At 40.3% G+C, this 21,890-nt stretch overlaps 1 pseudogene; it reads right to left on the bottom strand.

Moving 5' to 3' along the window:
• Nucleotides 1–340: 340 nt before the first annotated feature.
• LOC142760535 (sorting nexin-6-like) overlaps nucleotides 341–21,890 on the bottom strand; it is a 49,476-nt pseudogene continuing 27,926 nt past the window's right edge.

A 21,890-nucleotide genomic window follows, 5' to 3' on the forward strand; every position in this document is an offset into this window, starting at 1 on the left:
CACGCTCCTCTCCTGAAATACTCTGTGCTGCTGTGAACTCTGCTCTTACCATTACGTAGCTCAGTCTGTTACCTCTCCTCCACTCCTCATTGATAGCATGCCAAGGCACGTAAGTGAGTGTATTTCTGCGTGTGGCACTCATACACGATACTGAAAGATGTTTGGAATATTTTTTTCCCATTTTTTTTTTATCATTTGCATGTCTATCAATCCTGTGTTTTCCACAATTCCCAAACTTTTCCTTCTTGGTGTTGCAATTTCAAGGTTGAGAAGTGTAGATATTGCTGTTGATACTTGTTAAGGCGCCCCCTGGTGTTCCTTTGATTCACAATAAGAACTGTCATGCAAGAAGAAGTTTTTCACCAATCCTGAGCACGTTGGATGGACATTCTGAGAGGAAATTAAAAGAACATCAACAGAAATATCTTGACACAAGCAAATTGTTAAAAATTATTACAATTGAAAATGTTTTGGTTTTTCATGATCTAAGGCCTCATGCACACGACTATAGCCATGTGCATGGCCGTGATTTTCGGGTCGGCCGGGGGCGGAGTGTCACCCGCGGGCCGTGGACATGGCCGCGGCCATTATTTGCTATGCGCCTGGACCGCAGAACACGGCCATAATAAGACTTGCCCGTCTTTCTGCGGACCAGGCTCCTGGGCCCTACATGGACCGTGGAAACCACGGTAGTGTGCATGGCCCCATAGGAATGAGAGGGGCCACAATTCTCCTGTGGATTTTCGGGGGAATTGCAGCCACAAAAGCACGTTCGTGTGCATGGGGCCTAACAGAAAATTTTATATTTAATTGTGGAACAACTCCTATAAGACACACTTATTTTGTGGTACCCTGAACAGGAGGGATAGCTTAATGAGTGAAGAAGTTCCTGCTAGCTAGTTTATATTAAGGCACCTGTTAGATTCCATATGTTATTTGCTTGCTTCCCAATCAAAACATGGTTTTCTATAGAAAATTAATGATCTGTTTTGATTTTACATACTAAGATGGCCATAAACTAAGCTTCCCAATCAAATGTTGCAAACTTTGCCTTGTTACCCTGGATAAAAGCAGCTCCAGAGGTGGCTGTTAATACGGGGTCGGCATTGATATATATTGGTCGAATAGCTAGCTTTATGTTTATGGCCACTCTAAAGGCAACTATTTAAAGGGGCTCTTCTTTTTTTTTATTAATATTAATCGTAGGCCTTTTTATTCACAAAGAATAAGAGTGCTTTTCAATTACTTGTTTTAAAAAAAAAAAAACACACCTCCTTACAGCGCACGTGGACCGTACATGGGGAACCCCTCCGCTCTCACTGTCTGTATGTGATACGGCTGCATCGGGGATACCCTTTCCTTGCTGTACATTGAACAGTGTCCTATACAATAAACACACAGTGGGAACAGGAGGGCATGTACGAATCTGAACGCTGCTGCAATGTTTACATACATCGGTGCTCAGGTCAGCGAGTTTTTTTTAAAGTTCTTTAAAAGCCATTTTATTCTTCATGAATATGTTATTATTATTTGTATGCTGGGAAGAAGAGCGTGGGTCTGCTTGGGAATTGGCTAGATGAGCAAACAGTATTTATAGCTATTTTATTAACAAAAATTGAACATGTTTGGATATATTTACTATATAAACGTATTAGGCTGACTGAAGTATAGGAAGTAAATAGCACATACCTGTGAACTTCTTCTTAATTGCATCTTTTGAACTGGCATATATCATCTTGCTTTTAAGAGGTGCGTTGTCAGGCGCCCTAGAAAACAACATAATAACCAAAAGCCAGGTGTAATATAACAAATCATTGACTGTGTATCAAATAGAATCAGTGAAAATCAAGAAATTGGTCTATCATAATGCTTTTTATAATTTGAAACTTACTGACTGACACTGTTTTATGGGGGAATTCTTCACACTGTTATGCGGACACTGTTTCCAGGACACTGGGATGGGATTATGTTAGGACACGGTTAATGGGATTGCTCAATATGTCATAATGGGGTTCAATGGTATCCAGCAACATTTAAGCCCATTAGGAGCTACAGTAAAAATAGATCACATGCTGCTGAGGTTTATAATTTTTTGGGGGGGTTTATCTAACAAGTAACCTATTATCTATACAGCTGTAGAGTAAGCCCTCAGAATCTGTTCCACTCCAACACTGGTTTGCAAAATTCTCTATTATGCCAATGTAATTTCTGGAGTTACAGCAACAGCTCCACTTTTAAGGTACTTTCAAACGTGCCGTTGTGTCCTAGTTTTGAAAAATGCATACTTTTAAAAACCTAATTAATTAAATAACAGCATCAATTAAAAAAGACACACCAAAAAAATGCATGCGTTTTTTTTCAGTATCTGCATGCACATTTTAAATGCACCAAAACTGCACATGTGAAAGTACCCATATTTATGCACGACTGGAGTTCCAGGGTGAATACCTCTGTGATAGATGTAAGCATGTTGTTCATCTGGAAGCTCGCATTAGAGATCTGGAGGAGCAAAATGCAACACTGAGGGTGATAGACAATCTTGAGCAGAGCATGCTGCTCCCTGAGCAAGCAGTTAGTGAGGTAGTGAGGTATAACTGGAGGGTGAAGGCATGGGTCAGCAGGACCACACGTAATCTCGCGAGATTACGAGGTAAACGAGATTCCCCAGGGTGAGGGCTACAATTCAGGAGATAGACTGGGAAGAACTAATGTCAAATAATGGTACAAATGATAAATGGGAGTTTTTAAAATCTACTTTGGGTAATTATAGTACACAATTTATTCCTTTAGGTACCAAGTATAAACGACTAGAATTAGACCCCACACGACTTACACCTCCTGTAAAAAGGGCAATATATGACAAATAAAGAGCATTTGAAAATGCATTTATTTATGGCGTTTTTAATGCCTCTCATTAGGTGTTATTTTGTATGTGCTTTTATTCCTGGCATTTTGGAAGTCTTAGGGAAGCCTATGGGAAAAATGCTTGTAAAAAAAAATGCCATACGCAGAGTATACTGTATTTGGAAAAATACACCACTGACCGCAAAATTGCTTAAAAAATGCCACAAACGAAAAACTCAATTTTGTGTAGTGCATATGATGATATTTTATTATCTCCCTTAATGTAACATCAGGCAATAAAAAAAACCAAAAAAAAGTCAAAAAAATTCCGCAAAACGCTGTGTGAATCCAGCCTAAAGGTAGGGGAAGTTAAATCAGTTATGAGCAGGCCCAGAGACTTACCCAAAAAAATTGTGCCGTTTCCTCTTAGTCCACATTATAAATGTAGCCAAAACTACATGAAGACTATTCCCACTATTCTCGTTGCTCACCAAATTTGGCAAGCTAGGAGATAAAGTTGCACATTTTACAGTTAAAACAGAAATATTAGAGGCGCCGTGTACACTAAAACCGGGTGTATACCGCTTAATAAATGTGGACCAATGTTTCTGAATAAGAAATAAAGCAGCAATTGTCTGCAACACTGGTACACGAGGTGAAGATTCCTCTGTTTAAGGGGATTAAGCCGGATTTCACGTCTAGAACCACAAATCAAAAGTTTCATTTTCACTGCCACAAAGAATGTCAAGGTCATTCTGACACGGCTCAGCTACAGTCACTTTAAATTTTGAGGAAATTGTCATAGCGGTAGTGAGAACTGAAATACATACACGAGTCTTGTCGAACAATTCAGACACTCTTAGGAAAAATCTGTTGGAGAAAAAGAAAGAGGAAGTGGGGGATTTCATTAAGTATTGCCCAATCTTCAGTGACCAGACAGGCAATGTATAGTTCATGCAAGATTAACAGCAATAACTTTTTGGCTATAGAAATAATTCCCCCCAATAGATAGGGCTCGTTTTTGATTGTTTCAAGTTTTAAGGTAAGTTCACAGAGTGCGGATACGCTGCGTAAAAGTACACAGCATATCCACCCTATGCGGCGGAGGGAATTCCGGGCGATAAAAACAAACTGTGGTGCAGTATTTCACCCGGAATGTCCGCTTCAGAAAATTGCAGCACAGGCCGGCCTACTGGGATGACCATTCATCCCAGGAGACAGCTGCAGTGGCGGTCACATTGGATGAAGAGCCATCCCAGGAGGCCAGTCTGGAAGAAGCAACACAGAATCTTGGGTAAGTATAAGATTTTATTTTTTCTGCCGAGTTGCGTTTTTTCGGCGGAATCTCTGCTAACGCGCTGCAAAAGATGCAACTGCCGCCATTTGTTACGAGTTTTGCCTCAACAAATAAGCAGCGTTTATGCAAAATATAACGAATATGCTGCGGAATAAAATTCTGCACTGCAGGTCAGTTTGAGCAGTTTTTCCACTCTATTTAAGCAGCGTGCGGATGAGATTTGTTTTGTCACATCCACTTTGTGGCTACAGTATTTTCTACTGCTTTAAGCACCTACAAAATGTAGTGGGGAACATGTCAACTAGAACAAACTGTGCCTACACAGGAAGCCTCATGTGATTTATCATGTTATGACTGGGAATAATGTAGGAAGTGGAGTTGTCATTTACACTGGTTATAAACTTCCTGTGTCGGCTTCAAACATGAAATTTATATCTAGTTGGAGGACAGTAAATGTGCAAGTTGACATTCTTCAGGAGGGTGGAAGTGCGGTTATCAAGCTTGAGTTCCTATAAAGAATAGGAGGGATCCTCCAGCTCACCTGAATATGGTAGTCACACTGTCTGTAGCGCTCGGGTCGTGTCGGCACACGTAGTGGATGAACAAGAAAGGTATAAGAATGGATCCAGCGCTGAGACCAGGTAGATTGGTTTTAAAATCGGAAACTTCTTCCAAGTTTTATTTTACGAAAAAAAGGTGGTTTTAAAAAATAGACAATCAGTGTTCCTTCAGGATACAATGGCTAGTTGAAGGGAATAGGCTGGTGCCTACGCGTTTTAGACGCGATCTGCGTCCTTAGTCATGGCTTCCTATAAGACTCTGACTGGTGCAGGTAGAGTTTATATCCGGTCGTTCATGCGAGGTTAATTGCGGTCCAAACTAATTACTAACTTGAAACGCTTTTTCATTTTATATCCAGCAGACTAATTGGATGAATACGAGAAAGGTGACCGGAAACAACTAAACGGGTAAGATGAATACTTTATTAATGTACCTTATGTTGTTTTTGAGGTAAGAGAATAGAAAAAAAGGGGACCAATGGAAGGCGCTACTATACCAAGCCTGTAATTAATCATATAAACAATAAAAACCTAAATTGGTATAGCAGCGCCTTCCATTGGTCCCCTTTTTTTCTATTCTCTTACCTCATCATTGGCGGTGAATTCCCGTTCACCGGCTTTTGGACCTTGGCAGCAGCTACACCTCGGATCTGGCTGTGCACACCTTGGGTGTTTCTCCTCTTCACGTATCTCCACAGCGGTGCTCTGTCTGGAGATCGTCCTACACCTTTCAACAGTGTTGTGCCTGGTCAGCATAACCCGTCTAGGTGAGTGCAATTGCCCTAGCATTGTTGTTCCCATGACCCTTGGATAATTGCACTATGTGGCGCCGTGTGCTTTTTCTTTTTGTCTATTATGTTGTTTTGAATTGTGCCGTGGCCTTAGTTTATCAGATAAATATAAAAGACCAGTAAACAGAGTTTTGTCCAATTATGAGCGAAGTGGGTTAAAATATACGCATGTGGGTGAAAGTGTGTTGCATAAAATCGTTTTATTACACTGTTACTGGAGATAGGTAGAACTATTAGTGTAATGTTGTTTGTATTTTATTTTTCTTGTATTTCGTGTATTTGTTATATATTATTTGTTGCTTGTAATGTGACAGGTGTTGAGTTCGATGCATTGGTATTCCCTTTTCCATTGAATTAGGTTCAATATTCTGTACATTGATAATGTTAAATTAAATAAGCTTAGCACTAAAACTAAATACCTATACTTGTATAAGTGGGAAAAGTGTTGGAAAGAATGGTTTTATTTTATTATATTATTACTAAACGTGGGTAGAAAAATCAATACGAGTTATTTTGTGTTGTAATTCTTGTGTTATGTACTGTGTTGTTCATTTGAGTGTGACAGCGAAGGAATGCATACTACTTATATCAGTTTGTAGTATAATGACAATATATTTTAATGTGAATATTTATTTATTTTACGGTCGGATAAAATGTAATATTTCATATGATAATGATAATGTTATTAATTGAAGTGATGTTAGGTGGTGAAACTATAGGCTTGTTGGATTATCTCGTTTCAGAGTTTTCAAAGATTAGGCATCGAGATTGAGCAATATTTTGCGGGTATTTGTTTTCCCGTCAATTAAATCTAATGTCTTATTAATGGACTTTATTAATTTGAATGAAGAAAAACTTAGTATAATTTCATGTGGGTTGTTTATTATTGAGTTAAGCATTTTCAAAACAGAACCCTCTCTGACTCGTAATGTATTGCGAGTATATGTTTTCCCGTTAATTACTACTATTGTCTCATTGAGCAATAGTATTGGTTTAAGTAGAGGAAACTTAACAATATAATTCCGTGTAGATTATAAGTTTTTAGGTTTTATGTAGGTGGTCAGTAATGGAACATTAATTACTTTTTCAAATAGAGACCTTTTGGCAGCCTGGTTTGTAATCTAAAAATCCAATATGCCTCTCTTGTGTGTGTTTTGTGTATAATGTCCCCCACTCTTTTGGGAGTATGAATTTTTTCAATGGCATAACACTTGAAATGGTTGGTCGATCTGTCATGTCGGTGGATGAAATGTTTGGCAACATTAGAGATGTTCATGATATTCGGATTGCGTATATATCCTAGGTGTTCTAATATCCTTATTTTCATTTTACGGTTAGTGCACCCTATATATTTGAGGTTGCAGTCGGTGCATTCGATGATGTAGATTACCGATTCTGTGTTGCAATTGATATAATTATTGATAGTGAACGTATTGGTATTATTTGGAGTATTATTCTGGAGTTGAAAAAAGATGGTGACATCCTTGAGGATGTCTTCCAAATAAACCAACTTTGGTCCTCCAGCAAAATAATCAGTTCAATGACATAAAAAGAATAATTAACAAACGTTTACCTATGCTAATGGGAGATGATACCCTGGAAGACATCCTCAAGGATGGATGGAGAATTGTGTCACGAAAGGCACCATCTTAAGGTAGCTCCCTGTCACCGTATTTTTTCAACTCCAGGATAGTCAAAACTACCTGGCTAGAACAGAAAGGTTTTTACAAATGTGGGAATAACCAGTGAAGTCTGCCTTTATGCGTTACCAAAAAAGGTGTTTGCTGATACAAATAATACCAATACGTTCACTATCAATAATTATATCAATTGCAACACAGAATCGGTAATCTACATCATCGAATGCACCGACTGCAACCTCAAATATATAGGGTGCACTAACCGTAAAATGAAAATAAGGATATTAGAACACCTAGGATATATACGCAATCCGAATATCATGAACATCTTTAATGTTGCCAAACATTTCATTCACCGACATGACAGATCGACCAACCATTTCAAGTGTTATGCCATTGAAAAAATTCATACTCCCAAAAGAGGGGGGGACTTTATACACAAAACACACACAACAGAGGCATATTGGATTTTTAGATTACAAACCAGGGTGCCGAAATGTCTCAATTTGAAAAAGGAATTAATGTTCCATTACTGACCACCTACATAAAACCTGAAAATTTATAATCTACACGGAATTATATTGTTACGTTTCCTCTACTTAACCCAATACTATTGCTCAATGAGACAATAGTAGTAATTAACGGGAAAACATATACTCGCAATACATTACTAGTCAGAGAGGGTTCTGTTTTGAAAACCCATAACTCAATAATAAACAACACACATGAAATTATACTATTAAGTCCATTAATAAGACATTAGATTTAATTGACGGGAAAACAAATACCCGCAAAATATTGCTCAATCTCGATGCCTAATCTTTGAAAACTCTCAAACGAGATAATCCAACAAGCCTATAGTTTCACCACCTAACATCACTTCAATTAACAACATTATCATTATCATATGAAATATTAAATATTAAATTTTATCCGACCGTAAAATAAATAAATATTCACATTAAAATATATTGTCATTATACTACAAACTGATACAAGTAGTATACATTCCTTCGCTGTCACACCCCAATGAACAAATGAACAACACAGTACATAACACAAGAATTACAACACAAAATAACTCGTATTGATTTTTCTAGCTACGTTTAGTAATACTATAATAAAATAAAACCATTCTTTCCAACACTTTTCCCACTTATACAAGTATAGGTATTTAGTTTTAGTGCTAAGCATATTTAATTTAACATTATCAATGTACAGAATATTGAACCTAGTTCAATGGAAAAGGGAATAGCAATGATAGATATATAAACGGGGTATGACATTGAAAAACGGATACATTTCGTTGTTTGTTTATCTGCATCGAACTCAACACCTGTCACATTCCAAGCAACAAATAATATATAACAAATACACGAAATACAAGAAAAATAAAATACAAACAATATTGCACTAATAGTTCTACCTATCTCCAGTAACAGTGTAATAAAACTATTTTATGCAACACACTTTCACCAACATGTGTATATTTTAACCCGTTAGTGACCGGCCCATAGTCTTTTTACGTCGGTCACTAACGGGCCTTATTCCGATGCCATAGACTTTTTACGTCGCGGCATCGGAATAGGTAAACAGAGCAGGGAGCAGTCAAATCTCCCTGCTCTCAGCTGCCAGAGGTAGCTGGGGGCGTCCCTGCTCGACCGGGTGAGATCGATATTAGTATCGATCTCACCTGTTTAACCCCTCAGATGCGGTGCACAATAGCGTGCACCGCATCTGAGTGGTTTTGGAGAGAGGGAGGTAGCTCCCGCTCATCCCACCGACACCCGGTGATAAGATCGCCGAGTGTCTGTGTCTCCTATGGCAGCTGGGGGCCTAATAAAGGCCCCCAGGTCTGCCTGTAATGAATGCCTGCTAGATCATGCCGCAGGCATTACCTAGCAGATGCCTGTCCGTTTTAAACGGACAGGCAGTAATACAGTGCAATACAAAAGTATTGCAGTGTATTATAATAGCGATCGGAGGATCGATTAGTGAAGTCCCCTAGTGGGACTAGTAAAAAAAAAGTTTAATAAAGTTAATAAAAAAAAAATGTGAAAAAAAAAATGAAAAACCCACTTTTTCCCCTTACAAACTGCTTTACTATTAAAAAACCAAAATAAAGTAAAAAAGTTACACATATTTGGTATCGCTGCGTCCGTAACGACCCCGACTATAAAGCTCAGGGAACGCCGTAAAAAGTTAAATCAAAAACGACGGAAAAATTGCCGTTTTCTGTGAATCCTGACTTTAAAAAAATGTGATTAAAAAGTGATCAAAAAGTCGCATACTCCAAAATGGTACCAATAAATGGTACCAATAAAAACTACAAGTCTTCCTGCAAAAAAAAAGCCCTCATACAACTGCATTGGCGAAAAAATAAAAACGTTACGGCTCTTCAAATATGGAGACACAAAAACAAATAATTTTGAAAAAAAAGCGTTTTTACTGTGTAAAAGTATTAAAACATACAAAAACTATACAAATTTGGTATCGTTGCAATAGTAACAACCCGCTGAATAAACTTGTGTTATTTATACCACACGGTAAACGGCGTAGATTTAGGATGCAAAAAAGAGTGGTGAAATTTCAGATTTTTTTCTATCCCCCCCCCCCCCCGAAAAAAAGTTAATAAAAGTTAATCAATAAATAATATGTACCTCAAAATGGTGATATTAAAAAACAACTTGTCCCGCAAAAAACAAGACCTTATCCTGCTGTCGACGCAAAAATAATAAAAAGTTATAGCTCTTGGAATGTGACGATGGAAAAACTTAAAAAATAGCCTGGTCATTAAGGTCTAAAATAGGCTGGTCATTAAGGTCTAAAATAGGCTGGTCATTAAGGGGTTAACCCACTTCGCTCATAATTAGACAAAACTCTGTTTACTGGTCTTTTATATTTATCTGATAAACTAAGGCCACGGCACAATTAAAAACAACATAAGATACATTAATAAAGTATTCATCTTACCCGTTTAGTTGTTTCCGGTCACCTTTCCCGTATTCATCCAATTAGTCTGATGGATACAAAATGGAGAAGCGTTTCAACTTAGTAATTAGTTTGGACCGCAATTAACCTCGCATGAACGACCGGATATAAACTCTACCTGCACCAGTCAGAGTCTTATAAGAAGCCATGACTAAGGACGCAGATCGCGTCTGAAACGCGTAGGCACCCGCCTATTCCCTTCAACTAGCCATTGTATCCTGAAGGAACACTGATTGTCTATTTTTTGAAAAAAAAAATTTTGAAGAAGTTTCCGATTTTAAAACCAATCTACCTGGTCTCAGTGCTGGATCCATTCCTATACCTTTCTTGAGTTCATATACTCAGCATTTTTTTGACATTTGTAATATTAAGCCCTTAATGACACGGACAATTTTTGATTTTCCTTTTTTCCTCCCCGCCTTCTAAAAGGCTTTGTTTTTTTTAAATCGACAGCCATATGAGGGCTTGCTTTTTGCAGGACCAGTTGTAGTTTTTCATGGCGCCCTTTAATGTACTGGGAAACTGCAAAAAAATTATTAGTGGGGTGAGAAGAAAAAAACATTGATTTTTTGGGGGTCTTGTTTTTACGACATTCATTGTGTGGTAAAAACTACATGTGCACTCTATTCTAAATACGATTACAGCAATACCAATTTTTTTATGTTTAACGACTAAAAAACTATTTGTTGGAAAAAAAAAAAAGTTTAGTGGCACCACATTCAGAAAGCCATAATGTTATTTTTCTATCAATTGAGCGGTGTGAGGGCTTATTTTTTTCTCTCAAGGCGAGCTGTGGTTTTTTATTGGCATAATTTTGGGGTATATGCGACTTTATTCCATTTTTTGGGGGAGCTACAGAGACCAAAAAACAGCAAATTTGGAATAATGTATTTTTTTTACAGCGTTCACCAAGAAGGTTGAACAACGTTAGATTGTAATAGTTTGAACTTTTACAGACGTGATACCAGTTATGTTCACTTTTTTTTTTAACATTTCTTAAGTATTTTCTTTTTTCTTTTATTTTAACTTTTGTTATTTTTTCGGTACACTACTGAAAACTTTGTTCAATTTTTTTTTCCATTTGTCCCCTTAGGGGATTTAAACCAGTGATCGTCAGATCGCTGGTTCAATATACTACAATACTAATGTATTGCAGTGGATTGTCATTTTTACAGGCTTCTGAGGCAGAAAGGCGGCTGACCTGGGGCTTGAATTGGGACCCCGGGCTGCCATGATAACCATTGGCACTCTGATCGGGGGCCGACTGGGTTTCGTAGGGGACCGCCCCTCTTTCTAATGGCTCATATGCTGCGATCACTGTTCCTAGCAGCTAGTCCAGGGTGTCAGCTGTAATACACAGCTGACACCCGCAGCGTATGGAGTGTGATCAGCGCGCGAGCCCCCTCCATAATTCACCCTCCCCGCACCAGGAAGTACAGGCATGTCCTGGTGCGTGAAGGGGGTTAAAGGAATGGTTGCATTAGAGATTCCCAAAAAACTGGTCAAAGACTGCCTCCAAAGATGCAGTCAAAGATTTCTATGTACATATGTATCTTACTTGCATATGTCAGTGTTATCCTGGGTTCCCAACGCGTACATGGAGGAGCCTATTCGGTTGTAATCGTCAGCAACACCTAAAGCAAGAGGAAAAGAAAGTGTAACCCAAGAGAAAAAAAACTTTTCCACTTGTGCTGCAAGGTCATTTTTAATCACGTGAATTTATAAATTCATCAGCTGCCATATGTGCTCAGTTACTGGGTTACGAAGTCTGTTCGGTTAAAGCGTACCTAACTTTTCAGAATAATCTGTCATGTGTATGTAAATGAGGAACACTACCATTTCTGGCCATTATATTAATTTTTTTTTAGCAGTTATCCCCTCTGCAGGCTCTCTCCAATTCTCAGTTGTTTCTGTGCTAGTGGACGGAGCTAACTGCGGTCTTATATACACTGCACATATAGAGCGAGAAAAGGAGAATTCTGCTCTGCCATCACATATATACACTCAACATTGAAATTGCAGCACCAAGAAGGACAAGGCATAAGGTTATGCAAATCGAGGAAGTAGCAGGTGTCTAAGATCTGCAAATTATCAAATCCTCAAGCACCTCGCTCCAATCTGTGGCATGTGGGAGAAGCATAAAAGTCAGATTTAAAGGAAAGTTTTTATTAGCCATCTGAAACATTAAAAACCGGATCAAGTGGTGTGGGAAGATTGTGCGATGCCTGTTTGTCGACGTGCCAGTTATCGCCACTTGGCACAGACTGAGGGGGGACAGAATCCCTTAACTGAGAGACCTTAGTTTATCACTCAGGCAGATAGATATGCGTCTAGGCCGAGGTCAGCACCGTTCAACGTTGCTCGTCCCAGAGGTTGGGAGAACAATAACGAACGGGAATGACAGCAAGAAGTGCAGAGGCGAACCTCTGCATGGACGAATAGTCTGATTGGAAGACACAACCAATCAGAAGGCGGATATGACATTGGGCCACGAGCCAGAAGTCCAGCTACATGTGTTCCATAGACCATACGCCACCGCTCTCAATGGCTATTATGGTGCAGAACAAGACGGCAATGGAGGTCTATCCCTTTCAGCGATGAGTCCCGCTTTTGTCTCGGATGCAATGATTGGTCTGTAGACCACGTGGGCAACCTTGTTAAGGTCTCTACCTTAACAAGGGAACGTCGCACCAGTCCTACTGGTGTGAGTTGGCATAATATACAGTAGTCAGACCCCTCTAGCTTCTGGGACACTTTGGAGAAATGGCTAGACTAGTTTTCAACAGGACAAAAACAGGCCGCATGCAGCTTGTGCTACTGTGAGCAGCCTGTGTGGCTTAAATGTGCTACCATGGCCTACATTGTATTTGGACTGGTCTCCGATCGAGCACATCTGGGATGTCATTGGTTGGCAATTGCAAAGGGAGCTACCAGTCGCCAAACTTGATGATTTGCGTGTTCAAGTGCTTTCAGCATGGCATATCATTCCTCAGACAACCATTTACCTCATTGATAGCATGCCAACGCGTGCTGGGGAATGTATTTCTGAATGTGGCGCTCGCACTATACCGAATAAACCAAGATGTTAGTAATATTTTGTTTCCATTTTTTCATCATTTGCATATCATTAACATGTCTATCGATCCTGTGATTTCCACAATTAAAGGAACTTTTCCATCTTGGTGTTGCAAGTTCAACGTTGAGGAGTGTAAACAGAAGCTGCTGCAGCATGGAGGAGCTAATACAGCTGTAATGAGCAGTGTAGCTGAGAATCCAGCACTAGGGTGAGAACTTACCAGGAGCTGCTGCAGCATGTTGGAGTGTACCTTTTTCACTTCCGCCTTACTCCAGACTTGTATTGACAGCGTGTCTCTCTAACTCACTCTGCTCCACCCTCTCTTCTCCATAGACTTCTATAGGCAGGCTGTGAAGGGACACATCCCAACCATCTGCAGTCTGTCAATTCTGCTCAGTAACCAGGGATGAACTTTGCATGACAACACGGGGTGGACAGCAGATTACAGGAAGGGAGACACCCAGTGGCAGTAACTTAGCATTTTTCTTTATCCATGCAAATTCTGTGAACAGTAAGTAAATTATAAAGTTGATCCATATCAGGTATATTAGATTAGAACAGGTTTGAAAAGTTGGTGTTTTTTTTTTTAAAGGAAATTTGCAGAGAAGTGGTTGTCAGGCATAAGCAAAACTTCCTTAAAAGTTTTGGCTTCATGAAACGCCATTATCAAAGGGAGATCTGCAAGTTTTTTCAAGAATAGCTGCATAGGCCTCTGTGTAAGTGACTGACCGGAATCTGAACGCAATGCGCTCATCACGTTCAGTTTCCAGTGCAAATTCCCTTCGAGAATGAATAGAGCGTAAACGACGGGTCCCACAGTAATCAAACAAACACTTATCACCTATTCTATGGATAGGCGATGGTTATCCCACCATAACATCTTTAAACACTGCAGTGAATCTAAATTGTGTTTATCAGCACAAACCGGCATTGCCACCGTACTGGGTGCAGAAAAAAAAATTAGGCTTAGGACGACTTAAAGGCTATGTACACCTTTGATAAGGATTATTATTTTTTTATATAAGAAAAAAGGGCAGTTTGGTGCAACTTTATAATTAGTTCTTATGTAAGATTATTCTTACTTTGAGATACAGCTGCTCTATTCTGCTTACAGAGCAGCTGTGTTATCCGCTAAGACCTGAATCAGTCAATCCCACGGACTTGACTGGTTCAGTGTCAGCAGGTCCTGCGTGTCTTGTAATCTATCAAATCTAAATTATGAACTTAGATGTGCCGGATAACAGGTGGATCCTGCGTGTCAGGTTCAGTGAAAGCAGGTCCTGCGTGTCTGTCAGTCCCACGGACCTGACAAGTACAGGATTCAGCTAACTCTACAGCTGCTCTGTATGCAGAATACAGAGCTGCTGCATCTCAATAAACAAACATTTTTTTTAAAAACTAATTCTAAAAGTTGCAAAGACACTGATTGACCTTTATTAAAAAAATATTTTAATATACATATATATATATATATACACACACACACACACACACACACACACACACACACACACACACACACACACACACACACACACACACACATATACACAGTGAAGGAAATAAGTATTTGATCCCTTGCTGATTTTGTAAGTTTGTCCACTGTCAAAGTCATGAACAGTGTAGAATTTTTAGGCCAGGTTAATTTTACCAGTGAGAGATAGATTATATTAAAAAAAAAACCAGAAAATCACAGTCAAAATTATATATATTTATTTGCATTGTGCACAGAGAAATAAGTATTTGATCCCCTACCAACCATTAAGAGTTCAGCCTCCTCCAGACCAGTTACACGCTCCAAATCAACTTGGTGCCTGCATTAAAGACAGCTGTCTTAAATGGTCACCTGTATAAAAGACTCCTGTCCACCGACTCAATTAATCAGTCTGACTCTAACCTCTACAACATGGGCAAGACCAAAGAGCTTTCTAAGGATGTCAGGGACAAGATCATAGACCTGCACAAGGCTGGAATGGGCTACAAAACCATAAGTAAAACGCTGGGTGAGAAGGAGACAACTGTTGGTGCAATAGTAAGAAAATGGAAGACATACAAAATGACTGTCAATCGACATCGATCTGGGGCTCCATGCAAAATCTCACCTCGTGGGGTATCCTTGATCCTGAGGAAGGTGAGAGCTCAGCCGAAAACGACACGGGGGGAACTTGTTAATGATCTCAAGGCAGCTGGGACCACAGTCACCAAGAAAACCATTGGTTACACATTACGCCGTAATGGATTAAAATCCTGCAGTGCCCGCAAGGTCCCCCTGCTCAGGAAGGCACATGTACAGGCCCGTCTGAAGTTTGCAAACGAACATCTGGATGATTCTGAGAGTGATTGGGAGAAGGTGCTGTGGTCAGATGAGACTAAAATTGAGCTCTTTGGCATTAACTCTACTCGCCGTGTTTGGAGGAAGAGAAATGCTGCCTATGACCCAAAGAACACCGTCCCCATTGTCAAGCATGGAGGTGGAAACATTATGTTTTGGGGGTGTTTCTCTGCTAAGGGCACAGGACTACTTCACCGCATCAATGGGAGAATGGATGGAGCCATGTACCATCAAATCCTGAGTGACAACCTCCTTCCCTCCACCACGACATTAAAAACGGCTCGTGGCTGGGTCTTCCAGCACGACAATGACCCGAAACATACAGCCAAGGCAACAAAGGAGTGGCTCAAAAAGAAGCACATTAAGGTCATGGAGTGGCCTAGCCAGTCTCCAGACCTTAATCCCATCGAAAACTTATGGAGGGAGCTGAAGATCCGAGTTGCCAAGCGACAGCCTCGAAATCTTAATGATTTACAGATGATCTGCAAAGAGGAGTGGGCCAAAATTCCATCTAACATGTGGGCAAACCTCATCATCAACTACAAAAAACGTCTGACTGCTGTGCTTGCCAACAAGGGTTTTGCCACCAAGTATTAAGTCTTGTTTGCCAAAGGGATCAAATACTTATTTCTCTGTGCACAATGCAAATAAATATATATAATTTTGACAATGTGATTTTCTGTTTTTTTTGGGCAAATTTACAAAATCAGCAAGGGATCAAATACTTATTTCCTTAACAGCTCCGTGTGGCATCAGCATATGATGCGCGGCTGCGTGCTTTTCGCGCAGCCGCCATCATTATGACACTCCATTTGGATGTTTGTAAACAGAAAAGTACGTGGTGCTTTTCTGTTTACATTCATCCTTTTGACAGCTGTTGCGCGAATCACGCAGTTCGCACGGAAGTGCTTCCGTGCGGCATGCATGGTTTTCACGCACCCATTGACTTCAATGGGTGCGTGATTCGCGCAAAACGCCGAAAGAACGGACATGTCGTGACTTTTTTTCAGCGGACTCACGCTGAGTAAAAATCACGGACATGTCTGCACGGCCCCATAGACTAATATAGGTCCGTGCAACGCGTGTGCAAATCACGCGCGTTGCACGGACGTTTTTCCCGTTCGTCTGAATAAAGCCTTAGTCCGATCACGGTGATCCCAAATTTATAGTTTTACGTTTTAGTACCTTGCAAAAAATTGTTAGTCTTTCAAACTTGGAATTTTTTTTTTTTTAACCGCCATCAATTTCTGCGTATATAGAGCTGTGTAAGGCGTCTTTTTGTACATGGAAAGAAGTCGTTTTTATTAAAACCATTTTGGGGAATGTCAGGTATTACGATCACTTTTTTGGGGATTTGAATTGGCCAAAAAACCCCCAAAAAAACTGCGATTCGGCCATTGATCGTTTTTTTCCCCCGCTATGGCGTTCCATATTAGATAAATATTTTTATAGATCGGGTAGTTTTGGACCTAGTGTGTGTTTATTATTGTTTATTTCTTTTTATATGTGATTTAGGGAAAGGGGGGTGATTTGAATTTTTATAAAAACTTTTTTTTTACTCTTATTTAGGCCCCCCTAGGGAGCTTGAACCTGCGATTAGATCGCTTTTGCCATAGACTGCAATATCACAGTATGACAGTATGGAAAAATCAGCGCATTGCTATTGAGACTTACCACAGGGAGGTCTCAATAGCAATCTTCCTATAGCAGGGCTGGGAGCGTTCAGAAAGCTCCCAACTGTGGGGAGGGATACACTGGCTGCCGCGATCTTGCCACATGGGAGCCGGTGACCGGCCCCGAAGTGAAAGGGGCAGTAAAAACTCCTCAACGGCTGGTAGTCACATCTGACACCGGCATCGGAGGGGTCAAATGCTTGCTTGTAACACAGCAGAGACTGGGTGGCTATCACACCCGCTCTGCTGAGCGGGTGCCATATTTAACCCCTTCCCGCTCCTAAACGTACTATTAGGTCATGGTAACCATATTGTTTCGGCCGTCCTCCCGACACATACAGGAGCTGTAACAGCTGCTGTCTTGTTCAGCAGCTGCCCCAGCACCTACAGCGGGGACCGAACGCTGTGTCCCCGCTGATTAACCCCTTAAAAGCCGCGTTCAATAGAGAAAACGGCTTTTTAGGGGTTAAGCTACCATCGCCGGCCTGCTACACGATAGCGGCCGGCGATGGTGACTATGGCAACCGGACACCAAACAATGGCGTCCGGCTATGCCATCGACGGAAGCCTAGTGGGTCTTGACAAAGTCAGGACCCACTATGCTTGCTGTGAGTAGCTGACAGCTCTAATACACTGCACTACGCATGTAGTGCAGTGTATTAGAATAGCGATCAGGGCCTCCTGCCCTCAAGTCCCCTAGTGGGACAAAGTAATAAAGTAAAAAAAAGATGTGTAAAAATAAGAAAATAACAGTTTTAAAAGTAATAGGAGTAAAAATCCCCCTTTTTCACTTATCAGTCCTTTATTATTAATAAAAATAGATAAATAAACTATACATAATTGGTACGCGTCCGTAACGGCCTGAACTACAAAATTATTTCATTTATCCCGCACGGTGAACGCCGTAAAATAAAATAATAAACCGTACCACAATCAGAATTGTTTGGTCACTTCACCTCCCAAAAAATGTAATAAAAATATCAAAAAGTCGCATGTACCTAAAAATAGTAATGATAGAAACTACAGTTCGTTATGCAAAAAATAAGTCCTCGCACGGCATTATTGATGGAAAAATAAAAAAGTTCTGGCTCTTAGAATATGGTAACACAAAAAGTGAATGATTTTTTACAAAACGTATTTTATTGTGCAAACGTCATAAGACAAAAAAAAATATAAAAATCTGGTATCACCGTAATCATATTGCCCCGCAGAATAAAGTGAATGTCATTTATAGCGCACGGTGAACGTTGTAAAAAAAATAGAATAAAAAAACAATAGTAGAATTGCTGTTTTTTAGTCACAACGCCACCTAAAAAAATAGAATAAAAACTGATCAAAAAGCCATATGCACCCCAAGAAAACTACAATGAATTCCTCAAGGGGTCTAGATTCCAATATTCGGGTCACTTTTGGGGGTTTCCACTGTTTTGGCACCACAAGACCTCTTCAAACCGGACATGGTGCCTAATTGAAAAAGAGGACTCAAAATCCACTAGGTGCTCCTTTGTTTCGGAGACGGTGTTTCAGCCCATTAGCGCACTAGGGACACATGTGGGATATTTCTCAAAACTGACGAATCTGGGCAATAAGTATTAAGTTGCGTGTCTCTGGTAATAGAAAAAAATGGTATAAAAAGGATTTTCTGACAAACAAAAATATGTACATTTCACCTCTACTTTGCTCTAAATTCCTGTGAAACACCTAAAGTGTTCATAAACTTTCTAAATGCTGTTGTGAATACTTTGAGGGGTCCAGTTTCTAAAATGGGGTGTTTGATGGGGGGTGTCTAATATATAGGCCCCTCAAAGCAACTTCAGAACTGAACTGGAACCTAAAAAAAAAAAAAAAATGAGGCAATACTTCACTTCTCCTAATGAGCATTGCCTACTCCAAGACGACCCCAGTTTTGACCGTTTGTATAAACGGAGACCCCTATTAGACCGTTTCAGTGCCCGGTTTTCCCAAGCATACACCCACGAGAAGTGTATTTCTATTGAGGAGTCCTTGGTACATTTTAAAGGGAGGCTTCAATTCCGCCAGTACCTGCCGGGTAGGAGGGCAAGGTATGGCGTGAAGATGTATAAGCTGTGTGAGAGTGCATCAGGGTATACCTACAAATTTAGGATATATGAAGGGAAGGACACCAGTGCTCAGCCCCCAGAATGCCCCCCCCTTACTGGGAGTTAATGCAAAAATTGTGTGGGATTTGGTGCACCCACTGCTGGACCAGGGTTACCGCCTCTACCTGGATAACTTTTATACCAGCGTCCCACTCTTCAACTGCCTCGCTTCCAGAAGTCCTGCGGCACTGCTAGAAGAAATCTGAGAGGCCTCCCTAAGACTCTGCTTGGGCAAACACTCAGAAGGGGTGAGAGCAGGGCACAATCTAGCAGCAATATATTGTGTGTCAAGTACAAGACAAGAGAGATGTCCTTGTATTGACAACAATACATAGCCACACCAGTGCCCATGTACCTGTACGAGGTACCAGTACAGAGACCCCCAAACCAGACTGCATCCTGGACTACAATAGGTACATGGGAGGGGTGGACTTGTCAGATCAAGTCCTGAAGCCCTACAGCGCCATGCGGTGTGGTATAAGAAGCTGGCCGTGCACATCATACATATGGCATTGTACAATGTGTACGTGCTACGTCGATGTACAGGCCAGAGGGGAACTTTCCTGGAATTTCAAGAGGTGGTTATCAAGAAACTAATTTTTAGGGACCAAGAAGGGGGGGGGGCACCCAGTACTTCTGGAAGTGGGGCCACACGCATCGTACCAGGGCAACACTTTCCAGGAAAAGTTCCCCAAACTGGCAAGAAAGGAAAAAGTCAAAAGAGGTACAAAGTCTGCTATAAGAGGGGGATAAGGGAGGACACAATATATTAATGCGACACGTGTCCCGAAAAACTAAGGCTCCGTATGAAAGAGTACTTCAAAATGTATCATACATCCCTAGATTTTTAATCTACCCCAGTTTTACTTACCCTGATGCACTCCGCACATCTTATCCCCCTCATCTTTCCCTCTGAGCCCTGCCGTGTGCCCAGGCAGCTGATAACAGCCACATTGAGGGTATTGCCATACCCGTGAGAACCCACATTAGTTTATGGGGTGTATGTCTCCGGTAAAAATGCTCACTACACCTCTTAAGGGGTGTAGTTTTTAAAACGGGGTCACTTCTTGGGGGTTTCAACTGTACTGGTACCTCAGGGGCTTCTGCATACATGACTTCGCACCAGAAAATCCCCAGTAGGCCAAATGGTGGTCCTTTCCTTTTGAGCCCTCCCATGGGCCCAAACTTCAGTTTATCACCACAAATTGGGCATTGCCGCACTCAGGACAAATTGGGCAACAAAATGGGGTATTTTATTTCTTGTGAAAATAAGACATTTTCAGCCCAAACTACATATTATTGGAAAAAAATATATTTTTTTAAATTCCCAGCCCAATTCAAATAGGTGCTGTGAAAAAACAGTGCGATCATAATGGTAACAAAAACCATAAATGAATTCCTTGAGGGGTGTAGTTTCCAAAATGGGGTCACTTCTGGTGTGTTTCAATTGCCAATACCTCTGGGGCTCTGCAAATGAGACATGGCACCCGAAAACCAGTCCAGCAAAATCTGGACTCCAAAAAACACACAGCGCTCCTTCCCTTCTGAGCCCTCCCAAGGGGCCCAAACGGCAGTTTATCACCACAAATGGGGTATTGCTGCACTCAAGAGAAAATGGGCAACAAAATGGGGTATTTTGTTCCCTGTGAAAATAAGAAATTTTTATCAAAAATTACATCTTATTGGAAAAAAAAATTTTTTTAATTTCAAAGCCCAATTCAAATACGTGCTGTGTAAAAACTGTGCGGTCAAAATGGTAACAACAACCATAAATTAATTCCTTGAGGAGTGTAGTTTCCGAAATGGGGTCACTTTTGTGGGATTCCTACTGTTTTGGCACCTCAACACCTCTTCAAACCTGGCACGCTGCATAATATATTGAATATATTCTAATAAAAAAGCGGTCTCAAAATGTACTAGGTCCTTCTTTGCTTCTGGGGGGTTGTGTTTTAGTCCACGAGCACACTAGAGACACATGTGGGGCATTTCTAAAAACTGCAATTGAATACAATTGAAATTCAGCAAGAAAAATGAAATTTGCAAATTTCACCTCTACTTTGCTTTAATTTCTGTGAAATGCCTGAAGGGTTAAATAAACTTTCTAAATGCTGTTTTGAATACTTTGAGGGGTCTAGTTTTCAAAATGGGGCGTTTTATGGGGGTTTCTAAGACATAGGCGCCTCAAAGCCACTTCGGAACTGAACAGGTACCTTAAAAAAAGGCTTTTGAAATTTTCTTAAAAATATGAGAAATTGCTGTTTATGTTCTAAGCCTTGTAACGTCCAAGAAAAATAAAAGAATGTTCAAAAAACGATGCCAATCTAAAGTAGACATATGGGAAATCTGACCTAGTAACTATTTTGGGTGGTATAACCGTCTGTTTTACAAGCAGATGCATTTAAATTCTGAAAAATTATATTTTTTATAAATTGTCTCTAAATTTTGCAATTTTTCACCAATAAACACTGAATAGATCGTCCAAATTTTACCACTAACATAAAGCCCAATGTGTCACGAGAAAACAAGCTCAGAATCGCTTGGATATGTTTAAGTATTCCGACGTTAT

The sequence above is a fragment of the Rhinoderma darwinii genome, chromosome 4, assembly GCF_050947455.1.
Source record: "Rhinoderma darwinii isolate aRhiDar2 chromosome 4, aRhiDar2.hap1, whole genome shotgun sequence".
In the NCBI taxonomy this organism is placed as follows: domain Eukaryota; kingdom Metazoa; phylum Chordata; class Amphibia; order Anura; family Rhinodermatidae; genus Rhinoderma; species Rhinoderma darwinii.